This window comes from Lacerta agilis, chromosome 5 (assembly GCF_009819535.1).
Source record: "Lacerta agilis isolate rLacAgi1 chromosome 5, rLacAgi1.pri, whole genome shotgun sequence".
In the NCBI taxonomy this organism is placed as follows: domain Eukaryota; kingdom Metazoa; phylum Chordata; class Lepidosauria; order Squamata; family Lacertidae; genus Lacerta; species Lacerta agilis.
The window spans coordinates 86885725-86912008 of record NC_046316.1 but is presented as its reverse complement, the minus strand read 5'-3'; positions in this window follow the sequence as shown (position 1 = coordinate 86912008).

Here is a 26284-nt window from a genome sequence, read left to right as displayed (position 1 = left end):
GCGGAGGCGTATATTTAGATGCACTCAACCCCTCCCCCCAAGAATTAACAAGGGTGGGGTTCAAAATCACTGACACGAGCGGCTTTTTCTTGTTTGCAGGGGGCTGAAATGTTCATGAAATGTGCCCCGTCCTGTTTCATCTCAGCACTAAATGAAACAGATGTGCATCCCTTTTTCCACTTAAGAAGAAAGAGGAAGAAAGGCAAATGCTTCTCTTTAAAAAAAAACAAAAACCCAACCCAACTCTAATGCCTCTCTCTTTAAAAAAAAGGGGGGGGGAGAAAGAAGAAAGCAAAGAAAATATTTAACTGGCTTTTTCTCCTAAGGGCAAGTAAAGGGAAACTGTTCTGTTGTGAAGTGCAATGCACACACACACTAAATGGTGCCTACGGCGTTTTAACTCCTCATTAAATCCCTGGCAGACAACCAGCATGTCATATATTATGTCTTAACTGCAACATCTGCATTTGCATCTGCTTTTTTGCTTTTGAATGCTCCTCACTGCATGCACTAGCGGGAGGCAGAAAAGAGAGAGAGAGAGAGAGAGAGAGAGAGAGAGAGAGAGAGAGAGAGAGAGAGAGAGAGACCCAGATGGCCGGTAAGGTGTCTTTCCAATGCAATGGGAACATCTTTCTGTGCCACAGCTTGCCTTCCTCCATCTTGGTCCAGTTCTGGCTTTGGGTGCATAAAATATATTTGCCTTCACCTGCTCTCTCATATGACCCTGTGTTCTTTTTGACCGTATCTTCATGCCTTGAGATTGTGAGCTATAGAGCATAGCTATAGAGCCTCAGCCCACTATACCTGAAGGAGCAACTCCACCCCCATCATTCAGCCTGGACACTGAGGTACAGCTCCGAGGGCCTTCTGGCAGCTCCCTCACTACGAGAAGTGAGGTTACAGGGAACCAGGCAGAGGGCCTTCTCGGTAGTGGCACCCGCCCTGTGAAACGCCCTCCCATCAGATGCCGAGGAAATAAACAACTATCTGACTTTTAGAAGACATCTGAAGGCAGCCCTGTTTAGAGAAGTTTTTAATGCCTGATGTTTTATTGTTGTTGTTGTTGTTGTTGTTGTTGTTGTTATTATTATTATTATTTCTGTTGGGAGCTGCCCAGAGTGGCTGGGAAAACCCAGCCAGATGGGCGGGGAATAAATAATAAATTGTTATTATTATTATTATTATTATTATTATTATTATTATTATTATTATTATTATTTGTCCTTGGCACATGCAGATTCCTGTTTCAACGCATGTGCGTGCAACGAATGTCAAGGGACACAAAGCTCACGGCAGCAGCTCCCACCTGACGGCCGCCATTTTGGTTGCCACAGAATGCCATGGGCACAATGTCGCATCATTATTTAGCCTTATTCCAGGGCATTCTGGGAAATAAAAGGGGCAGTTGCCAACCCAGAAGAGTGTGTGTGTGTGTGGGGGGGGGAATTTCAGTGAGTTTTGGCCCACCTGCAGGGCCAATCTTGTGTCAATGGGATTGCTTTAGTTTCTGTTGCCTCTCTTCCCAAAGTTAAGTCCTTTTCGCTTGGGGAAGAGACGGGCTGGCAGAGAGGGCACAACAACAGAAGAGGCAGGATGTGATCCACAGGTGACATCCACACTGTACATTTAAAGCACATTCAATGCACTTTTTTACAAATTGGTTTTTAAACAAGAACCAGAAACATGACGTAGGTACCATTCTCTTGACTCAGCAGAAGGCCCGGGATTTTTTCATTTTTGCCAAGCTTGATCAATGCAGACACATTGTTCTTCCTACAGTAGGCAACAGGTGTTGCATATACTCTTATTCTTTTCTCTCCCTGAATAGGGTTCTGGGGCTATGGTTGTGCATAACCTGGGAACATAGAAAGTCAGACCATTGGTCCATCTACTGTAGCTCAACATTGTCCACACACATTGGCAATGGCTCTGCAAGTTTTTTCTTTCCAGGCAAATACCACTAGTCTGCATTGGATTTACCTAGTACATACAGAGTTGTCCCCCTGTGTTCATTTGTATCCATGGCCTTGATTTCATAACAGGTGAAAGTTGAAGTGAGCAGGCCCCATTAGTTCAGTTTTTCATTTATTGATAAAATGAATGCACATCTCTGTCTGAAGTCTCTCAACACAGGCAGTCTGGGCCAGTTGTGGTAATTATACCTTACAGGGTCGTGTGGAAGTTGCCCCGGGTTGTTTGACCCTTTTAAAAAGTTCTCTTTCCCCACTAGAAAAACCATACAACACTTGCTTTTAAAGTTTGAAAAATAACATATGACTTTGACTTGCTGTGCTTGCTCTTGTCAGACTGAATGTATAAGAGAGGTAGGTAATACTTATGTTACGGAAACATATTTACGTGAATTTGTATCTGAGACTAATATTTACAGGCTGGCTCTGAGGCACGCGGCAGCATAACACAACACACTTGCTGCTCTCACAGTTAAAAGTCACACAACAGTCGATAACTGAACTAACCGAAAAGAACTGCCTCGGTATATATGACGCGGGTAGCTCTGTGGTCTAAACTACTGAGCCTCTTGGGCTTGCTGATTGGAAGGTCGGCGGTTCGAATCCACACGACGGGGTGGGCTCCCGTTGCTCTGTCCCAGTTTCTGTCAACCTAGCAGTTTGAAAGCACACCAGTGCAAGTAGATAAATAGGCACCGCTGTGGTGGGAAGGTATATGGCATTTCCGTGCGCTCTGGCACTCATCTTGGTGTCCCATTGCACCAGAAGCGGTTTAGTCATGCTGGCCACATGATCTGGAAAGTTGTCTGTGGACAAACACCAGCTCCCTTGGCCTGAAAATGAGATGAGCACCGCTCATTTGCCTTTGACTGGACTTAACTGTCTAGCAGTCCCTTACCTTTTTACCTTATATGACATCACAATATTCTATGCAACAGCTTTAAACCTTTGCCTAGTATTTTGGGTGTACCATTCCCACATCAATGCACTAAGTGATGCTCTGGTCCTTAGACACGGTCAGTCCTTGATGGAGTGTTTGGGATGAGTCCCATCCAAATTATTTTTTGACGTTGAAAGGCCTGAACCAAGCTATGCAATTAAAAAGCAATAGTTCTTGAAATAATTTTTTTTATCGTTTTAATTATAAATGCTGTTCAGTTTAACTATGGCTGCATTTGCACCGGGATATGCTTCATCGCGGGGCTGTTTTATTGCACACGCTTTGATTTCCGAAGGCAATTGTAGCAAAACAAGACTATCAGTGTCCTCCTCCCCACCCTCACTTTGCATGCTGAGAAATTCTAAACCCCGAGTTTCTACACCCTTGAAAACGACTCTTTCACCTAGTGTCCCTTTTCAGGTACACAAATCCCATCTGGAACGAGCAGAACATTTCCCTGGGAGAGTAACGTCAAGTTGGAACAAGGCACATGACTAAAGGTCAGGCAATGGGCCGAAACAAACATGAGAAGCAGAACAAATGAGGAAGAAGAGATGGATTGGGGGGTGGGGGGAGAAACCAAGCAACAAGAGAGAAGCAACAAAGGATTATATAAAGAAAACAAGAGGCAACCCTGCCCTCGCTGTTAGCATTTACCTGTGATCCACCTGCCAGGTTTATGAATGATTCCAAGCCTCAATAGATCACCTCATTGCAAACTCAGTTCAGTGGCATAATTGGAGATTTTGAGGTCAGCTGAAGTTCCTCTAGCATACAACGTATGGGCATTTTCTCACCATGGTTGTAAATATTAATAGAAATCTTTGAAGCAGTGGGCATCTGTGTCAAAGGGACAAGATGCCAACAGAAAAAAATCAATTGGTGCATTTACTGAGTGGGGGGTGGGGGGGTCTTCACTTGCATGAAGGCCAGAGGATAATTGTGGAAAAGTTTGCAAAGTGGTTGCCAGGCAATTCTATGGTAACTCAGTTCACACGTTGTATTTGCCCATGTAAACACTGTTTAGTAGTTGAAAGATGGTTGGTTTAAGCAGATTTGGAACAGCTCGCTGAGATGTTGCATGGCCACCCTGGGTTCTGTTGGGAGGAAGGGCAGGATGCAAATCGAAATAAAATAAAATAAAATAGATAAAATAATATCTAACTGAGCATGTGAGCAAGAAGAGCATTGTCTGAATACTTCCTTGATGCCATTCACTATACGTAGTTCATTGTTTAAGCTACCTTCATTATAAAACTACTTACAATTTATTGTGGCAGTTTCAAACAATGCCTCCCTTTATGGTTAGCCCCCCACCCCCAATTCCATGTGAAAATGGTAGATGATGATGAAGAAGAAGAGTTTGGATTTGATATCCCGCTTTATCACTACCGGAAGGAGTCTCAAAGCGGCTAACATTCTCCTTTCCCTTCCTCCCCCACAACAAACACTCTGTGAGGTGAGTGGGGCTGAGAGACTTCAAAGAAGTGTGACTAGCCCAAGGTCACCCAGCAGCTGCATGTGGAGGAGCGGGGACGCGAACCCAGTTCACCAGATTACGAGTCTACCGCTCTTAACCACTACACCACTACACTTCCTTTGACTGATGTCACTCACCATTAACATGAGTTACCATTATTGATTCCGTCACATGGCTAAATCTTGTTGGTTGCATGACATTGTGATGCCACCTCATTCAATGCACAATCCCTGATTGGTTGAGCTCACTCATGTGACTAACACAAGAAGGTGAACAGAACAACAGACGTAGCAGTTGGGGTAGGAAACAATATCACATTATAGGACAGGGGAAACGTCTTTCAGGGAATATTTCAAACACATTGAGATAAATAAATTCTCATTTGAAAAGTGAAACTGGATGATATTTGGTGTAGTCCAAGTCTGACGGATTTGTGAGAGGATGTGAAAGTTCAGCCAATTCCCTTTGATCATGCATGGCTGTTTTATGAATTCATTGCACAAATTCTCCTCTAATGTTTGTTTCAGTGGATATTTCAGCAGATAGGCAGGGATGGGGGACCCACTGTCCTGTGCATGTTGCTAGACTCAAACTCCCATCATCCCCAACCATAGGGTGTGCTGCAAAGGCTGGTGGGAGTTGTGGTCCAATACAACTGGAGGGAGAAGGCGGTACTTAGCCAACCCAGGATAACTCAACATCTGAATTATTTTTTTCTTAAATGGAAATGTGTTGCCTGTACTTGGAGTTCAGATGCACCATCTTTGACAGTGACAGTCTGCAGCTCAGGAAGATGGTGGTTCAGCTCAGTCTAGCTGAGTGATGGCTTCTCTTTCTGCCCTCTCTCCTCAGCAGAGTTGTGTATTTAGATACACTCTCTTTTGTGCTAAAAATAACGAAGGGTCATATTGGAAAGAAATCAGTATAGAGGAACTGATCCATTATTGATAGAAATTTCAAGCCAGCTTGCCAATCTGTTTTGTACTGTGGTCGACCCTCAATTTTTAATGAAGGAACTTACGAAAATCGTAGAGGGTGTAAACCGGTGACCTCGGGATGATACCTTGCAGCAAAAGTTCCCGTCGCAGAATAGAGCTGCCTGCCCTTGCATCTTTTCTGAGCTTTACCTCAACCTGACCTTGGCTTTTGAAGGTATCAATACCGTCGGGCACAATACCTTGACTCAGACAGGAAAGGCAGATTTAGGAAGATGCGCAGCAGTGAAAGAAGACTAAACAAACCAACCTGCTTGGCTTTTGTGCACCATTTCCATACATTTACCCTCTGATTAATACTCTTGTCCTGTTTTGCTGTACACACCTCCTGTTTGTTGAGAGAGCCTGTTTAATCAAACAGTTTTTATGAAGGTAATTCTGATGGGAGTCATGTAACAAAAGCACAGGAAGAGGCACAGACTACTGAAGAGGAAGAAAAGAGATGGGGTCAAGGAACTAGAAGTTGGGCTGGGCAGGCTATCAGATCAGGCATGCAAGAATGGAAGATCTTGGTGTGTAGCTGTGTGGGGTGTGTGCATCTGAAATGGAGCTCTGAAATGGATTGCACTCTCTGTGGCCACAAGCTACCACATTTGAAATACTGTGTACTCACCTCAAAAAGGATACCGTTCCAGGGTTCTTGAGCAGTCTTACAAGGCAAAGCTGGTGGTGGGGGTAGGAAGCGGATTTGGACCTCTATATCAGATTTGGATTTGAATCACAAAGATGCCCCAGTTGCAAAATGGTGGTGGGAAATGTAACCTTAAGAGGTGCAAACAAGCCTTGATTAGATGCGCAGTGACACTCAAATGCAGGTGGCATGAATGTCAATTTCCATCGGATTGTGTCCAGTGAATGAAACACACACACAGAGAGAGAGATTCATGCTTTATTGTGATGCTCCTCATAGTATCTGCATGGCAGTAGAAGCCCACATTTTACTGGCGGAGTGTGCAGACATCCCTTCCTACACCTGCTCAAGCGAAGAGTTAGCACACTTTGCCATATGCTTAGTCAATGTCAGCTCTCCTGCAGTTTACCTTTGCTCTGCAGCAAAGCTATTTCCCTGTTCCCCTGAAGAGATAGAATCAAAAGCATTAGGGGAAGTGTTTGAACTGATACTCTGGTAAGCCCAGAGTATCGGTTTCAAATGAAGCTATCAGGACTTATCTGTGCCTAATTATAATGGAGTAATTTGTTCCAAATATTATTTTATTGTTATACTATTTAGCTTAGTAACTCAGTGGCACAGCGCATGATCTGCACTCAAAGGGCCTCTGGCTCAGTTCCTGGTGTCTCTAAAAAAAAGAGGACACAGGTCTGCATATGATTAGCATGTGCCAATGGATCTGTATCAATGCAAAAATTAGAAATATTTAATTGTTGTTGTTTAGTCGTTTAGTTGTGTCTGACTCTTCGTGACCCCATGGACCAGAGCGCGCCAGGCACTCCTGTCTTCCACTGCCTCCCGCAGTTTGGTCAGACTCATGTTGGTAGCTTTGAGAACACTATCCAGCCATCTCGTCCTCTGTTGTCCCCTTCTCCTAGTGCCTAGTTTCAGCAGGAATCACTTCTGACTACATCCAATTTCAAACTTTTTATTGCACTGGCCATAGGCCATGGCATCATTCAGAAGGAGAACAAAAACAAAAAACAAAAAACCCAAAAACAATAATAACCATAAAAATTGTTGGGCACAGACATACAATAAAACCACGGTCACGGCTACTAAAATTATTAGTTGCATTAAATAGAATAGAATAGCAGAAGATTCTCAGGTAAGATGTGCCAAATTAAATATCCGAATCCCCTTTGTAGTTGACCGCTATTTTGCCTAGTTCCTTCCTCCTGATCTCCTTAGCTGCCAGCGCATAGAGTGCGACTTTATAAGTAACAAAGTCATCCGTGTCACTCAGCAGCTATTTCACCCTTTCCACCCTATTCAAACGTGTTCCATTCGTAAACAGGGGTTTTATAAATCGGTCTCTTGGGTCTATATATAACAGGCACTGCAATAAATAATGGCGCAGGTCCTTGACGCAGGGTTGTCCACACAGACAGAGTCTCTCTTCGTAATGTACTTTGCCGTACTCTCCAACCAACACCACCGAGGGCATCGACTGGAATCGTAGTTCTGTAAAAGCGATTCTTAGTACAGCAAGTGGGAGCTTTGTCGGGTATCTGGCTCGGGCATGCTCCGTTTTGATAAGTGGGAACCATGGTGAGCTCTTGGTAGAAGCAATCATGGTTAGATCCCTTTCTGCATCGGACCTAAAGAGACAGTCTCTTAAGTGCCTCTTATCCATCTTCATGGTCACCTGAAGATCTTGTAATTGATATTGGGACAAGAGGTGTTGGATGTCAGCCTTCCAGCATTTGGTCTGTTCCCTTTCTGTGTAAGACATAGAGGGGAATCTGTCAGGGTTGAGCCAGATGAGGAGGAGTGGTGGCAAGCCCCCCCTGGCGAGGCTGCACCCACGGAAGAACCTGGGGAAATGGAGGAGTTCGTACCTGGAGAAGACTGGTGGCGGCACTCCTCGGAAGAGGAAGAGTCAGATGGAGAAGGGGAAAGACCAGAACAGGAGGAGGAGGAAGTCAAGCCAGAATCAGGCCCTTGTGAGGAGAGAAACAGGCAGGGCCCTTCCCCTCCTCCCTTCTCAACTGTAGAGCATAGAGCTGAGAGACACAGGGAACAATTAGAGGCAGCTGCAACTCGTAAGAGACGTGGTTACAGGCCAGCTACTTAAGAAAGGCTGGCTGCTCCCTTCGCTAGCACCTGCAACTGCTATGATGAGTGCGTGGTTGCAGGCCAGCTACTTAAGAAAGGCTGGCTGCTCCCTTTGCTAGCACCTGCAACTGCTATGCTGAGTGCGTGGTTGCTCTTGCTCGTTCTGTTCCTGACTCCTGGCTTGTTCCTGACTCCTGGCTTGTTCCTGGCTCCTGGCTTGTTCCTGACTGACTTGGCTGGTTCCTGACTTGGACTGTTTCCGACTTCGGCTTCTCCTGACCCCATACTGATACCTGACTTCAGCTGGCTTCTGACCCGGACTGTTTGACCTCGGCTTATCTGACTGACTGCTGCACTTCAGCACGCCAACTTGTTGGCACCTTAATAGAATCTCTGCTCCGAAAGAGACTGAAGGCTTTCCACATAATTTAGGCACAGGTAATCAATTCTAGCCTGTAATGTTGTCACGTCAGCTTCAGCACGAAGAAGAGCAGCTTGGTTCCCATTGGGGAGCGAGAGCACTTTCCTGAGGAATTTGTTCTGCACTATTTCTAAGGCTTTGTTAGCCTTTGGGTCCATGCCCCATATCGCTACTCCATGGAGCATCTGGGAAACCACTTTGCTGGCAAAGATTTTCAACACAGGTTCTTCTAGTAACTGGCCACCCACTCTTCTGGCTACATATTATTTGGGTGGGGCTGCAAGGAAAACGTTCCAAAAGACTGGGCAAAACTTGTAGTAGTGGATTTCCCGCACTGGGTGGTGGTTGGACTTGAGGAGTTTTTGAGATCCCTATCAGTGCGATGATTCTATATGATTCCAAAAAACTCAGTGAAAATTAGGGCAAGCCAAACTGTATTGTGCGCTTTGATCCTGGAATGGAATTTCAATGGAATATTCCTCAAAAGAAAGGTTCGAAGACTGCAGCCTTAACCTACAACCTATGAAATAGTTTTCCCTTTTAACCTTCGGAAGACAAAAAGCTAAAGTTCCACCTGGTCTCCCTGGATTATTGTCCATCGAAATGCAAGTGATTTCTAACAAGCACAGAAGTCACCACCATTCCTGAGAGCAATGGCAGGAAATGTGCTCTTGTTTCTACTCCTGCAGAAACCGCTCTACTTTTATAAATGGTAATGGAAGTACAGAATTGTATTATGGAACTGACCTGAACATTCTGTTAATTGCAAGGTGGTGGGAGGTTATTTTCACCAGAGGTACATTCAACAATTTGATGTTGCAAATTGCTTCACAAGTCATGGAAACTGAACTCATAAATTGAATGATATGATAGGTTAGCAAGCTAGAATCATCAGTGTAAACTATTTAGAGATTTGTATAGCAAAAGGAAAAAGGGGAAAGAGCTGAAGATGTGAAACCAACAACATGATATTTATTGCATAAAATTTTAATAAAATCCTTCATATTTTCAAGATCAAGTTCCATCCCGGTAACTTGAACAAAATATCTCAGACTAGGGGCTGCCACTCTGGTCTCCAGTACTGCCTACCTGTCAATCTCACTTTCCCCACAACCTATCCTCCCTTTACACCTGAACAAATCACTCTCTCTTTACACCCTAAAGGTAAAGGTAAAGGACCCCTGACAGTTCAGTCCAGTCGTGAACGACTCTGGGGTTGTGGCGCTCATCTCGCTTTACTGGCCGAGGGAGCCAGCGTACAGCTTCCGGGTCATGTGGCCAGCATGACTAAGCCACTTCTGGTAGAACCAGAGCAGCGCAAGGAAACACTGTTTACCTTCCCACTGGAGTGGTACCTATTTATCTACTTGCACTTTTGGGGGTGCTTTCGAACTGCTAGGTTGGCAGGAGCTGGGACCGAGCAACGGGAGCTCACGCCATCCCAGGGATTCAAACTACCGACCTTCCGATTGGCAAGGCCTAGGCTCAGTGGTTTAGACCACAGCGTCACACGCGTCCCCTTTACACCCTACCCACCCCCTATCCCCTCACGGCTTTCCCAAACCTCCCAATCACAGCTCACCCCACCTCTCACAGTTTGCTGCACCCCATCCCTTCCCAGCTCACCCAAACCCTCCCTCCTGGCCCCAAGGCTACCTCCCTTCACAGTTTTTAAAGGAGGGTGGGAGGCCCTTCATAGATTGGTTTGGCAAACCGCTCTCTGAAGTGGCTCTCACTTTTAAACAGCTGACCTGGCTGGCTGGCTGCCACCCATACTGCTTGTGTGCTCACATGTGAATTTGTCTTCATGCTGGAGTTTCTGTGGCTACCTGTTGGTTGCCACAGGAACTACAGCATGACGACAGCCTCATAATTTTATTATATAGTACAATATCACCAACTGAGACATAGAATATATCCATTGGAATTCATAGGGAGAAAGTCCATTGATTTCCTTGGATTTTCTCCATGTCTGTCACCAAAACCAGCCGAACGAACACTACCTTGTAATCCATATTTCAAACTAAGCATTGGACATCTAGGGAAAATTGGGCTGCCCATTCCATTCCTTCACAACAACCAACCATTTATTTCAAGTATGAGCTCATGGTTCTTTGTGCATGAATATTTCCCTCCACATTTGCACTGCATCACAGGCTTCATAATCTTAAGTTTGTACCGTGTAAACAGTTAACAGTCAACATATTGCCAGGATAAAGACATTGGAGCATTTCTAGATAGGTAGCTGAGGGTTTCGTTTGCTTGGCTTTTTTGGCTTCCTGGAGGAGGCTCACAGCATTTGGAACCAATACCCTCTGGGAATGGTGTTACATGATGTAGCGCCACTCCTATTGTGCATTCTATTCCAGCCTGGAACACTGTTTTGTGGTGTAGCGTGCTTTTTTCAATGAGGCATTATATTCCCACTCAGAAAGCTACCTGCTGCGGGAAGCCAAGACACTACTGAAGCAATGGCAAGCAGTCCTCCCCCTGCCTTGCTTCAGAAAAGAATGAAGCCACTCTGCCACCTTGTCTTAAAAGCTCTTATCCAGAAAGCTCTTAGACTCCTCACCCCAAAGTTCACAGCTGGTGGGTTGAGTTTGGCTTGGTGGTCCAACAGTCAATAAGGTGGTTTCTGCATGTGCTGTAGAGGGGAAGCGAGGGGCAGGTGGGGCTCATCAACCTGGGAAGGTAGTCCATCTAGGAGAAGGAAAACTCTGATCCTAAACCTCCGCTGCCTCGCAGGATGTCTTCAGGAGAAGAAAAGGCTAAGGAGTAAACCCTGCACAAATCCAGAGTGGAGTCCCTAAGACAGATGGGTGGTATCTTGTACGCCTCCTTCTGGCAACTCCTGCAGCCAAGCTGGTGCCAAACGCATTGCTCTGCTTTTATTTGGACCAGTCCGGCAAGGCTGAGAGGGGTCCTCTGGGCAACCCAGGACTTCCACACACACTGCCCAGGATTGTGCCCTGGGGTGGTCCCTTTGGTGCTGATAAAAGCAATGTGGGAGGCAGCCATTATGAGTTACTGGTCTCTGCAGCCACGGCAGGTGCTGTGATTCTCCAGCGCTTGACTTCATCTCTGGAGGAGCACTTCAGTGTCCCTTGAGGGATGCCAACAATTATAACATATGTTTTTCAAAGGTTTTCCTGTGGAAGATCTGCAGTCCCGCATGTACCGTTGCTCAGGCAGCTCATTTAGCAATGAAAGCAACAGGCAGAATGCATACTTTATGCTGGGGTTCAGTCTTGGCATAAGTATATTTTGTATAGTTTTTTCACTCACAAATCAGAACAAAGAACTTCATACCAAAGGACACAATTAGAGCATTTTGCTAATTGTGTTTAATTTTAGGAATGCATCATTTTAGTGCTAACTATAAAGAGCATTTCCCCCCCTAAAATGTCATTTTATATGTTTATTACCCCCCACCCCCATTTATTTACCAACATTATGCCTGGCAGTGCCTTCTGTAAAGACCCTCAAGACACAGTGTTGCTTTGACTTGCTGAGGCTGCATCCACCCAGCGATTTATTCAATTGCCATGACTTTTGTTAAGTTCCTCACTGTATTTGAGCTTCCACATGATGTAAAAGCTGCTTCTGGAACTATAGTGGAATATAGGGCAAGGTTTAAAATGTGTTTGTGGTAGAGAGTGGGAGTGGAGGGTTTTTGTTTGTTTGTTTACTTGCGTGTTCGTTCTTGTTTTTATAATGCATTTTGTCTTTTTACCTTCTATTTTTATGTTGTGAACTGTCCTGAGATCTACGGATTGCCGGGGTTCGGTGCTGGAGCTCCCCGTGCGTGAGCCTAAGCTGCCCACGCACGAGGTACCAGTTGCGGGGGGAAAGCGGCCAGCGTTCCACGTGCTTATGAGCACGGGCGCCGGCCAAGTCTCACAATCTGAAGGAAGCTGAGTAAGACGGAAAATGACTCCGAAGGTGCGTGAGTTGATGAATGCCTCGGAACTAAAATGATGCCTCGAAAACTAATGGATGCCCTGAAAACCAATGGATGCCCTGAATCTGAACTGGGAAAACCAAACCAAGGACGTTATCTAAGTTTTGGTTAAAATTAAAAAATCCTTAAAACCTTTACCCTTTTCCCCAAAGGACGACAGACACCGAGTATATCTTTAGTGGCTTTGGCAAAACCCGCGTAGGCTCGTTTCTTGCCCTAAGCTAAGTTTCCCTAAGCTCTCAGTCCCTGCGCGCCCAATCTTCCGCGATACTAAACTAAATAATACTAAACCGAATATCTTCCGCAAATCTAGCCCTAGGCTAAACCTAAAAGCCTAACTAAAATATCACCGAAATATCTTCCGCAAACTAAACCTTAACTAAAGGAAAAACCCATCCAGCCCATCCAGCCCGCTCCCAAAACCCTTAAACTAAACTTGACCTAACTGAAATCCAACTAAACAAAACGTGCCCAAGCGGGGAGCCTCAGCCTTTTATTTGGGAACAGATGTGACATCACGATCGACACCCCAACAAATAAAACCACTGTTGCTGCCCTCCAAAAAGGCGGGAAGCAGGGTTAACGTTCATTGATAACTTTGAAACATTACCGGGACTACAAGTTAAAGGCGGATTAATCTTATTGGCAAACCGACTGTTCATTCTTACTTTCACTTTCGCTTTTACGCGTAAGGATACTAAAAGTAGTTCTCAATAACCATTAAAATAAACAATTAACCACGGATCTTTTAACGGATCCACGCAGTGTATTCCGACAATGGATGAAGGGCAGTAGTGAGCATTTTGATCCCTGCAAAAAACCCATTTGCAAGTAAGATGGAAATGGGTGCTAAACATGCACTATAGTTCCACCATTGTTCCAAAAGTGGCTTTTACACTGTGTGAAAGCTCAAATACAGTGGTACCTGTGGTTGTGGATGGGATCCGTTCCAGAGGTCCGGCCGGATCCCGAGGTTTTTGCAACCGGAGACACCGCTTCTGCGCATGTGCGCGGGGCAAAAACCCGGAAATATACTTTTGGGTTTGCCACTTACGTATCCTGAAGTTTATGTAACCAGAGAGATACGTAAGCGGAGGTGCGACTGTATAACATGTAAATAAACAGTTAGGAAAACACAGTGAAAATGTATTAATCTGCCATGTGAATGCAGCCTGAGCAGCACTTGGAATGAGACAATTCAGAAATTTTAATTTTGAAATAAAATGGGGCAGTTGGAGGCGCACTTAGAATCATAGAATTGTGGAGTTGGAAGGGACCACGAGGGTCATCTAGTCCAACCCCCTGCAATGCAGGATTATGCAGTTGTCCTGTATGAGGATCAAACCTGCAACCTTGGTGTTATCCCTGTTACGTGGGAAAACATGTCTATTTGGGACATAATAACCAAAGCAACCCGCCAGTTTCCACTGATAAAACGGGATTGTGACACATCCAGGCCAGTGATTCTCACAGAGATGTAGCAGGGGGCCTTGTGTGTGTGTGTGTGTGTGTGTGTGTGTTAGTTAAGCATGCCTCTGCCTTTGGGCATAATGCCATGTGGTTTGGGAAGGGCTTGCTCAGCATGTTGTGGTGGTTGTGAAATGAATGGCAGGTCTCTGCAAGGCTGGGGCCTGCCTCCTCTCCCCCACCCCACCCCCACCCCACTCTCCCCCCTGCCTTCCCCCAGCATCCTCATTCTTTTCCAAGGGTTAACATTCTCACACGCTCGACCCCTGGGACAATGTAGTGTTTCAGACCCCGAGCCCACCTCACCGGCAGCTTGAAGCAAGGGAGAATTACCGAGATGTCCCTGATAATTTGTGTGTTTCTCATGCAGTTCTGTTTACCTCGGGAGAATAGCTCGGATTCGTGGGGTGGCTCATCTGTTTGTTTCCCAGGAGTGTCCTCCTCCTCAGGTACAAATGCCTTGTTGTTCCCGGGTCCTGTCTGCCTCCTTGGTGACGGATAGATGAGAACCGTTCCCTTTGCTTTGGGAATCTAATGTGATCTGGGTCGCCCTCGGTGGCAGGCAGAACTGAAGGGATTTAAAGAGAGGACAGTTAACACTATGAGAACTTGGAACGGTGGCTGGGGAGGGAGCAGGCAGGCTCCTATCTCTTCCCCGAGGTGCGGGGTTGTGCAGTTTTAACACACTGTGCCTTCTTACGATGCTCAGACATTGGAGCGAAAGTGCAGCGCTGCAGAAAAATGCCAGCAATGTGGTCATATTTGAACAGAGCAAAGAACCATTTCCCCCTCATGCAGGTTAAACTACAAAAGGATGCCTGGGGACTGGCTGGTGTGTGTGTGTGGGGGGGGTGTAGAGGTGATTTTCCAAGACTATTTGCTCTTCATTTATGCAAAAGACTCTTGGAGAAGGACAGAAGAGATTCTGTTCTCCAGAATGCTAGTCTGGAGGTGCAGGCACACGTGATTTTACGGCAGCCACTTGCGCCATTCTTAAAAATGAGGGGGAAGGGAAAGGACGAATGAAATGTGCATACGCGAATTAATCTTTATAGATGCAAGTTAGAAATAGTTGCGCAGCTTAACTAGAAATACATCTCACCATAGGGGGTGAGAGGGGACCTGAGATTTGGTGTCCTGTGTGCCTGCACATCCCACTGTCCGGGTGCAAATGGTTGATGGGCAAATTTGAGCCCCCTCTCGCTGCTCTCCTTTCCTTAATCAAAACAAAACAAAATAAAAAATTCCTTCCAGTAGCACCTTAGAGACCAACACGGCTACCTACCTGTAACTCCTTTCCTTAGGTTGTTTATCCTCTCTGGTAGCATTTGAGATAGAGGACTGCCTCTGTAAAGTAGGGTACATGGCCACACTGGTGGAATTGCTGTGGTTCGTCAAGGAAACTCACTAGAGGCTAACCAATTCCAGTCCCAAGGCAGTTTTATTGGTACTTGTGGTCCCAGATTGAATGTGAGAAATATGGCAACCAAAAATGACACTGGAAAAGCAAAAATATGGGGTGTTGTTTTTCTTTTTTGGTTTTAGAAAAAAGATGATTAAAAGGAGGCATTTTGATAGTTTATAGAATTATGCATGATAAGGAGAAAATGGAAATTAACCTTTTTCTCTGCCTCTCATAATACTGGAACTGATCCTTTAAAGGAGGATCAGACAGATTTCGTGGAGAAAAAGAGGTCCACCGATGGCTACTAAACATGATAGCTCCATCTCTAGGATCAGGTGGAACCATGCCTCTGGGTACTTGTTTCTGGGGATGAATAGACTGCTCCCTTTGTACCTTGTTCATGGGCTTCCCAAGAGCGTGCTTGGTCTGATCCAGACATTGGTCTGACTAAAGATTAGTTTTGAAATGAGGACCGTTCCATACATGAGTGGTGCCAGGCTCGTTGGACAGAGAGCTGCAGCCAACAGGGATTCCTTGGCAAACCTACCTCTGTTATTCAGGAAAACCCTAAAGCAAGCTCAACTCACATTTTAAAAGGCTGGTGGTCATCACAAACGTACAGGCCATGACCGATTAACACGCATCCCAAAGATGTGTGATTGCGCACACGTGCACAGCGCTGAACCCGGAAATAACCGAAAACGTCACAAAATATGTCACAAAAAGGGTGGAATGGGGGCAGGGTATAACAGGTCAGGGGCGTAAGAGTTGCCACATATCCTCTTTTTCCAGAGCATGTCGTACTTCTCATGGGTAGAGTCATCACAGCAATCCATAGTTAAAAGTAGAAATTGGCAAATGTGTCCTCGTTTTTTTATCTCCAAAATATGGCAACCCTATGATGCACTGTGTTGATGCATACAGGGGCTGGGAACAACAACAAAAAAAACCCTGCAAAATGTTCATCAACTGTATTTTTAGGCACACTTTACCTTAGCTCAGGGGTCAACAACCTTTTTCAGCCGTGGGCTGGTCCACCATCCCTCAGACCATGTGGTGGGCCGGGCTATATTTTTTGGGGGGAAATGAACGAATTCCTATGCCCCACAAATAACCCAGAGATGCATTTTAAAGACAGTGGTACCTCGGGTTAAGAACTTAATTCGTTCTGGAGGTCCGTTCTTAACCTGAAACTGTTCTTAACCTGAAGCACCACTTTAGCTAATGGGGCCTCCTGCTGTCGCACAATTTCTGTTCTTATCCTGAAGCAAAGTTCTTAACCTGAAGGGTTATTTGTGGGTTAGCGTAGTATGTAACCTGAAGCGTATGTAACCTGAGGTACCACTGTAAAAGCACACAAATAACCCAGAGATGTGTCCTTTTAAATAAAAGGACACATTCTACTCATGTAAAAAACACGCTGATTCCTGGACCGTCCACAGGCCGGATTGAGAAGGCGATTGGGCCGCATCCGGCCCACGGGCCTTAGGTTGCCTACCCCTGCCTTAGCATTTTTTTGTACTTGGCTGGATAACTGCATGGAAAAAATTGGGGGAATTTCCAAGGGTGACTATGTTTTCATAGAATCATAGAATCATAGAGTTGGAAGAGACCACAAGGGCCATCCAGTCCAACCCCCTGCCAAGCAGGAAACACCATGAAAGCATTCCTGACAGATGGCTGTCAAGCCTCTGCTTAAAGACCTCCAAAGAAGGAGTCTCCGCCACACTCCTTTGTAGCAAATTCCACTGCCGAACAGCTCTTACTGTCAGGAAGTTCTTCCTAATGTTTAGGTGGAATCTTCTTTCTTGTAGTTTGAATCCATTGCCCCGTGTCCGCTTCTCTGGAGCAGCAGAAAACAACCTTTCACCCTCCTCTATATGGTTCAGGCATTGTTTCAAAAAGTGCAGATGAGGTAGGTTCACCTTTAAATGCATACTGAATCAAATTTGCCACCTACCCACCTTCCTGGTGCAAATTGGTTGGACCCCTGCAGAGTCCTGCTGCAGACTTTCCCAGCTGCTGATAAGGTCAGTTTTGCAACAGATTGCCCGTTAAGGCAGATCCCCGCCCCTCTCCCAAATCCCACTTTGCGCCCCACAAATCTCTAAGCTTACCCTGTGTGTGAAAGGGGGCGGCCACTCGTTTGAATCTATTATTCCTGTTATTAAAGCATTTTTGGTCTTCCTCTTTATTTTTTGGCGAATCCATTTAGGCATCTCTTGGCAGGCAGGCCTGTGTTTTCCTGCGCTGCCTTCCTGACTGGCTCTGGGGAGGTGGGGTGGAGGGAGAAATCCTGTTGCTTTCATTCTCTTCTCCTTTTACTCCACCCCGTTCCTCCATTTGAAAATAGAATCTATGATTTCTATCATTTCCACTTAGATAGAAATATGTTGTGAAAGGTAATTTTATTGCAGAGAAATAATCTTCCTAATGTCAGCCATTATTTCACTCTCAGTGTGACAAGCAGGGTAAGTGTTGGAAATCGCTGTATATTTCAGCTAAAGTATCTTGACAACACAAACCAAGAGGAGAGAGGCAGTCTCTTTTGTTAATGAAAACTGCACTGTTATTTCGTCGTATAATGGAGAGCCTCATGTAAATGATTGCCTGTCGTCTGGCTGAAAGAAGAAAGAGGGGAAGGGGGGGGGTGCAGGTAGGGAAGAAATCGCACCGATCAGGAAGAGCGATTGCTGTCCTTTTTTTCACTGAATATCTTACTCTTGTCTTTATTATTATTATTATTATTATTATTCATTGCATTTTCCTTTGTGTATGTTTTTTGGAATGTGCTGACTCTGACATTTGGCGCATGGGACATCTTCAGGGGTTCCCAAGGGCTGTGTGATTTGCTGGGGCCACCATGTCAGGCACTCAGGAGTCAAACCACAGCAGTCCCCCCAAAACACACACACACCTTGTTTCCGTTCTGGGAACCTGGATTTTGGAAAACCCAAAGCACCCGGAAGCTTCCCCTTTCCCTCATTTACGGCCAGGTATTCCTAAGGAGTGTGGCATGCTGGGTAAATAGGAGCCACATTCTCCTCAAGAAAGCCAGAGCACAGCTGCGCACTCTGGAACCTGCGGCTTGCTACAAGAGAACAGGACCTCGCGGTGCTTTTAGTTGGGGATAATCTAAGGCTGACATTCACTTCCAAGTAATGACCCCGGAGCATTAAGTGCAGGGGTGGCCCGAGACATTTGGGCACCTGAGACGAGCCAGCAATTGGCGCTCCCCCTTCCCCCCCCCGGCCAGGGGAGAAGGGGCGAGTGAAGATCTACCGTACTTCAGGAACAAGGGCAGACTAGAGATCTACATGGGGATCTGCTGCCCCTATGGATCTTGCTGCCTAAGGTGGTCACATCACCTAGCCTCATGGGTCCTGATTTAGTCGGTTGTTTCATGGGCTCTCTTTACTCTGGCTCATCTCCAGGACTATGGAGTCTGCACAATACCTTCAAAGCAGTATTCTACCACTTGAAACAGTTGTTGGTTTTTGTTTGTTTGTTTGTTTGTTTGTTTGATATACCGCCCTATACCCGGGGGTCTCAGGGCAGTTCACAGAATAAAATCAAGATATAAAACCACAAAATACCTAATAAAAATAACAACAACAACCCAATAGCCCCCCCCAAAAAAAACACATTTTAAAAGTAAATCGGATCAACCTGGTTAAAAAGGAACGTTTTTGCCTGGCGCCTAAAGGTGTATAATGAAGGCATCAGGCAAACTTCCCTGGGGAGCGCATTCCACAGACGGGGAGCCACTGCAGCCCTTTACTCGATATTGGGAAGTGTAGTTTGTTAAAGGGCAGATCCTGAAGCTGAGGCTCCAATACTTTGGCCACCTCATGAGAAGAGAAGACTCCCTGGAAAAGACCCTGATGTTGGAAAGATGGAGGGCACAAGGAGAAGGGGACGACAGAGGATGAGATGGTTGGACAGTGTTCTCGAAACTACTAACATGAGTTTGGCCAAACTGCGAGAGGCAGTGAAGGATAGGCGTGCCTGGCGTGCTCTGGTCCATGGGGTCACGAAGAGTCGGACACGACTGAACAACAACAACAAAGTTTGTTAAAGGTGATGAGAGTTGTTTGGAGAACCTTATCTCCACCACAGAGCTACAATTATCAGAGCAGTTTGACAGGCAATCTGGAAAAGGTAGCTCTGTGAGGGGAATGTGAGTCTACTAACAACTCTCATAACGAACTACAGTTCCCAGAATTCTTTGGGGGAAGCCATGACTGTTTCAAGTGGTAGGATACTGCTTTGATGGTAGAGTGCAGATGGGGCCTAATTCTAACAGCTTTTCTATTTGTCTGCCTTTATTTTCACTCTCACTTTGCCATGGTCCACCAGTTGCTTATCGGGGCAATGTGAACACGAGGCAGCCAGTCTGAGTCACTGTGAAGAAACATTGTTTCCCAAACGTGGGTCGCCCGCTGTTTTTTTGGGACTACATTTCCCATAATCCCTGACCACTAGCCCTGCTAGCTAGGGATGATGGGAGTTGTAGTCCAAAAAGAGTTGTAAACACTACAGTAGATACTGAAGGCCAGCTAATCCCTGGGATGAGCTGAACTACCTAGGTTCAGGTGAGCACAGGGAACCAATCACTTCTCGCTTCCTTTTTGTGCAACTTCAATTGACGTGAGCAGCTTGTTGCTGTGAAGCACCACTGCCTTCTCCTCTTCTTTCTTGTTTGTCTGTGAAATTATGCACCAGTAGAATTGGGGGGCCAATCCAGAAGAAGAAGAAGAAGAAGAAGAAGAAGAAGAAGAGTTTGGATTTGATATCCCGCTTTTCACTACCCTAAGGAGTCTCAAAGCGGCTAACATTCTCCTTTCCCTTCCTCCCCCACAACAAACACTCTGTGAGGTGAGTGGGGCTGAGAGACTTCAGAGAAGTGTGACTAGCCCAAGGTCACCCAGCAGCTGCATGTGGAGGAGCGGAGACACGAACCCGGTTCCCCAGATTACGAGTCTACCACTCTTAACCACTACACCACACTGGCTCTCCAGTGAAGATAAGCGTTGGAAGGTTCAATAGAGAGAAAAAGAAACTCTTCTTCTCACAGCGCTTAATTAAACCCTGGAATTTGCTCCTGCAGGGTGTAGTGATGGCGATCGACTTGGATGGCTTTAGAAGAGGATGAGGCGCATTCATGAATCACAAGGCTGTTGACAGCTACTGACCTGGATAGCTACAGTCTACCTCCACAAGATGCTACTGAATGCTAGTTGCTGGGAAAATGAGTGCTGCTTGCGGGATTCCCTTGGGCATCTGGCTAGCCAATGTGAGAACAGGATGCTGGACTAAAAGGGCCACTCTCCTAATCCAGCAGGACTGTCCTTACAGACCCTCCAAGTGTCCCTATCTTCCAGGGACGTCCCTGATTTAGAGAAGAGGAAGGAGGAGGAGGAGTTTGGATTTGATATCCCGCTTTATCACTACCCGAAGGAGTCTCAAAGCGGCTCACAATCTCCTTTCCCTTCCTCCCCCACAACAAACACTCTGTGAGGTGAGTGGGGCTGAGAGACTTCAGAGAAGTGTGACTAGCCCAAGGTCACCCAGCAGCTGCGTGTGGAGGAGCGGAGATGCGAACCCGGTTCACCAGATTACGAGACTACCGCTCTTAACCACTACACCACACTGGCTCTCTGGAGAAGCCATCCCGGTTTCTGATTTGATCCCAGAATGTCCCACTTTTCCTTAAGATGTCCCTATATTCATCATATAAATGTTGGAGGGTATGGAGTTATCTGACCCCCTGAATCGTCTGAAGGCAATCCTGTATAGGAAAGGGTTTTTTTTAAAATGTTTTTTATGTTTATATATATATTGGAAGCTGCCCAGAGTGGCTGGGGCAACCCAGTAAGATGTGTGGGGTATAAATAGTAAAATTATCATTATGGAATGGGACGTCCCTATTTTCATCGGAGAAATGCTGGTGAAGAGTTTGGATTTGATATCCCGCTTTTCACTACCCGAAGGAGTCTCAAAGCGGCTAACATTCTCCTTTCCCTTCCTCCCCTACAACAAACACTCTGTGAGGTGAGTGGGGCTGAGAGACTTCAGAGAAGTATGACTAGCCCAAGGTCACCCAGCAGCTGCATGTGGAGGAGTGGAGACACGAACCCGGTTCCCCAGATTATGAGTCTACCGCTCTTAACCACTACACCACACTGGCTCTCGCCAGGTATGTTCTTATGTACATGCCTTTGTCATTCCTCCTCCTTCTATACCCCACCCATCTGGGTGGCTTCCAACACATATAAAAACATAACAAAACACCAAACCCTAAAACTTTCCAATAAATGGCTGTCTTCTCAAAGTTGTGTAGTTTTTTAATCTCCTTGACACCTGATGAGAGGCTGTTCCACAGGGACGGGGCCACTGCCGAGAAGACCCTCTGCCTGGTTCCCTGTAACTTCACTTCTTGCAATGAGGGAACCTCTAGAATGCCTCTGGTGTCCTATACCCAAGTATTGCAGTTGTGGTATTTTGCATGCCCCATATACTTCACGACAGCGTATTTGCCATCAGTGCTGACTACTTGAGCTCTCTCCCGCTACGGGAAGCTGGTCTTGGCAGTGCCCAGAGGCAAAGCACAGGGGACCTGGGCTCAGAAAATGTTTATATTGGGGCAACATTTACCTTGGGACCGGGAAAAGGGAAGCGAAGGACAATGGTGTGAGCTTATGTTTCTCAAACCATACCCTGCAGCTGATGAAAGCAGGTTTGTGTAAATGTACCCTTAAATACAAATTTTCTAGTTGCTAATCGTTATTTTCCTCCCAGCTTACTAGTTCTTGTGTTGGGTTTCTTCTCTCCCTTTGATCCGCTGCCATTTCTTCAGATATAACTTCCAACTGGCTATTGTTTCTTAAATTGCTCCATTTTATTTGGTGTTCTCATGATGCTTATCAACGTAGTTTGTTACCAGGTGTGGGTGGCGCAGGACTGATATGAAATTCCTTCTCCAAACAGCCTTCTCTTGTCTTCTGAAAACTGAGTCATATGCCCCCCTTTTGCTGAGTTTCTGCATTCCCCCCCTTTCCCCCCTTATCTATCAGTTCCTTACGCATTTCACTCCTTCACTTACTCGCTGTTTATATTTTTAAGTGTTGGTCACCAGATCTCCCCCTTGGGAATCTTCTTGGCTGTTGGTTGCCTAGAAAGCCACTTTCAGGTTAGAAACATCACCCTTTTATTTCACATTGTATTAAATGTACAGTTTACAAACTCTGTAGGATAAGGTATTCATCGGGAAGATTGGGAAGCCAGACACTAAGGTGCAGTGGCGCCTGCAAGACGATTCACACAACCGCTTGGGCTTCTCTCGAAAGTTCTCAGACATCTTGCCTGAAGGGAAGCTTACACGATAATTTTGGATTTCATTTTTCAGGGCAAAGTGTGCTGCCACCCTCCAACTCCAACATACCTAGACTGAGACTCATTGGACAGTGGAACAATCTTCCCAATGTGAACTGAATTGGAAAGATGCAATCATATCAGCGGTGCCTACAGAAGACTTTTTCAGAATGGCAAATAGCATGGTGGAAAGGTCAACTTCTATTCACTTCGTTCTATAAATACAGCTACACAGATCATTCTTCGCCCCTCATTCGCCTTAGCGCGAACATTTCCAACTTCAATGTATAAAGTTTAAGTGGTGGTCTGCTCAGGTCTTGCCCTCCAACATTTGGCAGCAGAAAATATAGGTCAACCCCCTCGTACTTTAAGGAGAACAAGTTGTGGCTGTGAACAAGGCAGACAACAGGAAATTTCGTTTCCGTGGGCTCTGGAGGTAGCACGTTTTGAACGACAGGTTTTAAATAATACCATTCTCTATAATGCACAAAGCACATTTTCTCTGTGATCCGTGGAGTGCCTGCCACCAACTTTGGCTATGCAGAGATAGCCTATCTTCTGTTGTCTGGGCTCTGGTAACTTCTAGGATAGATTACTGCAATGTATTATACATGAGGCTGCCTCTGAAGGGGGTTTGGAAACTTCAGTTGGTGCAGAATTCAGCAGCCAAGTTGCTCACTGGGGCAAGATGGCTTGAGCACATACCACCAGTCCTGGCCCAACTGTGCTGGCTGCTAATTAGTTTCTTGGCCCAAATCAAAGTGCTGGTTTTGACCTATGAAGCCTTAAATAAACCGCCCTGAGCTCTTCTTCATGTGTCCTCCAGCGGACCGGAGAGTGGCAACCTGACAACAGGGCTTTTCTGCGGAGGCTTCTCACTTGTCCAATGCTCTCCCTTTTGGAGGCTTGCCTGGCACCTTCTTTACATATCTTTAGGCACCAGGCAAAAACATTCCTCTTCTCCCAGGCCTTGGTCTAATTTTTTTTAAATGGCCTTTTAAACGGGTGTGTGTGTGTGTGTGGTGTTTTTGTTTTATATTGTGAACTGCCCTGTGATCCTTGGGTGAAGGGCAGTATAGCAATTAAATAAATGAATAAAATAAAATATGTGGATTCAGAGAAATGTATTAGGCTTGCCATGCATATGCTATTTCACCAAGGCCAGCCCTCTATTTGAAGGGCTGTCCATCCCAAGTCCAGATTAAAGATAAGGAACCCTAACAGGGCCGTCTTAAAGGGATCAGCCACCGTGGCGCAATGATCCCTCGGCGCCCCCGACATGCCGCCTCTCCGCCCGCCTCCCTCCCGTGCTGGCCACCCCTCGGGGGGGTGGGCGAGTGGGGGATGAGGGGCGTGGCGCTGTAGTGGCGCTAGGCTTTGCGCGCCCTTCCCAGCGCTCCAGCTGGGGCTCCGGAGGGCGGGCGGCTTGCAGCTCGCCCGCTGGCGCGCAAGCGCCCGCCCACCCATGGGGGCGGGGGCGGGTTGGGGAGGGGCGCCTGGTATGCTGGCGGGCTCGCGGGGGCGCCCCTGGGGGGCCCGGCGCCCTGGCGCGCTGCGCCACCCAGCATCTATGACGAGACGGCCCTGAACCCTAAGAAGGGAGAGCAGCAGGGAAGCTGCTCATCCACAGATTGTGCCTGAACCGCAGACTGAGGAAGCACGCAGAACATCAGGTCTTCCGCTTATGGGGAAATAGCTTATGGGGATATATATTTCATTCCTACTTAAATCAGAGCAATCATTTCTAAATTTGCACCTATGAATATATATTAGCCAATGCAAACTTTACCCAAGTCAGTGTCCACTTGTGTTGCCGTTGTTTGTGATGCATAATTGGGCACCCTAAACTGTACATGAGCATCAGTTGCTGCTAGGAACATGGCAGGCCGGTGCCGTTTCAGCTGAGACTTCTTGATGGTGTTATAGATGTGTAAAACTAATAAATTATTTGTGGTTGTTGTTGTTGTTTAGTTGTTTAGTCGTGTCTGACTCTTTGTGACCCCATGGACCAGAGCACGCCAGGCACTCCTGTCTTCCACTGCCTCCTGCAGTTTGGTCAGACTCATGTTGGTAGCTTCAAGAACACTGTCCAACTATCTTGTCCTCTGTTGTCCCCTTCTCCTTGTGCCCTCAACCTTTCCCAACATCAGGGTCTTTTCCAGGGAGTCTTCTCTTCTCATGAGGTGGCCAAAGTATTGGAGCCTCAGCTTCAGTATCTGTCCTTCCAGGCAGGGCTGATTTCCTTCAGAATGGATAGGTTTGATCTTCTTGCAGTCCATGGGACTCTCAAGAGTCTCCTCCAGCACCATAATTCAAAAGCATCAATTCTCCTGCGATCAGACTTCTTTATGGTCCAGCTCTCACTTTGTGGTATGAAGGGAGAAATATTCTTGGGCAGACTGGCCAAGCTAGGGCCATTAAGGGAACAATAGAGGGCCACTGAGGGTCGTTAACAAGACAAGAGAACTTCTTGCCCCAGGTGTGACCAGAGACTGGGAACAGGGAAGGTTGCCAGGGTAACTGCTCTGGGGGAAGGCGAGGGGTTTCTGGGAGGAGAAAGGGGAGAGATCCATCTTTGGAGTGTGCTGACTGCAAGCAGCTTATGCTGCTGCCTCTTGGAATGACTATGCCATAAGATCTGGACCCCCTCCATGCAAACTGAAGGTGCAAATGGGTGAATAAACCATATTTCTCAAAGCATGACAGTCTCCGCCGTGTCTTCCATCTTCGAAAGGGACACAGACCCTGTGTGGGTGCCTGGGACTCTATGCGCTCTTGCCACTGCTTGGCATAGAGAGAGGGGCAGGCAGGGGCGTTTCTAGCCCCTTGGCTGCCCGGGGCGGCAAGCCAAGAGGCACCCCTGGGGGTGGGGCATTGCGGCATGTGCGCGCGTCATGACGTACATGGACAGCGTGATGCCACGCCCCTGGGGATGCTCCGCAGCCCAGCCAGCGCCGAAAGGGGCGGCCGAAAGGAGGGGGGGAGAAGCAAACAGGCGCGTTTAAGCGGCCGAAAGGGGAGAAAAGCGCCCGTTTGCTTCCCCCCTTTTCCCTTTCAGCCGCTTCTTTAGGCGCTGGCTGGACTGCGGCTCTGCAGCCCAGCCAGCACCGAAAGAAGCGGCTGAAAATGAAAGGGGGGCGGGAAACAAACGGGCCCTTTTCTCCCCTTTCGGCCGCTTCTTTCAAAGCCCAGCCAGCATTGAAAGAAGTGGCCAAAAGGGGAGAAAAGCACCCATTTGCTTCCCCCCCTTTCCCCTTTCGGACGCTTCTTTCGGCGCTGGCTGGGCTGCGGCTCCACAGCCTGCCAGCACCGAAAGAAGTGGCCGAAAGGGGGGGGAGGGCCCGTTTGCTGCACGGACGGGCTGCTTGCTCAGCTGTGCGCTGTTGCTCCTGGGGTGACGGAGGGACCGGCAGCGCTTGGGAATGGCGGGAGGGGCTGCCGCTTGTCACCCCCATGCGCCGCCGCACGCTCCGTCGCCCTGGGAGCAACAGCGCATGGCCGAGGGAGCACCCTGTCCATGCAGCGCTGCTGCTCCCAAGGTGA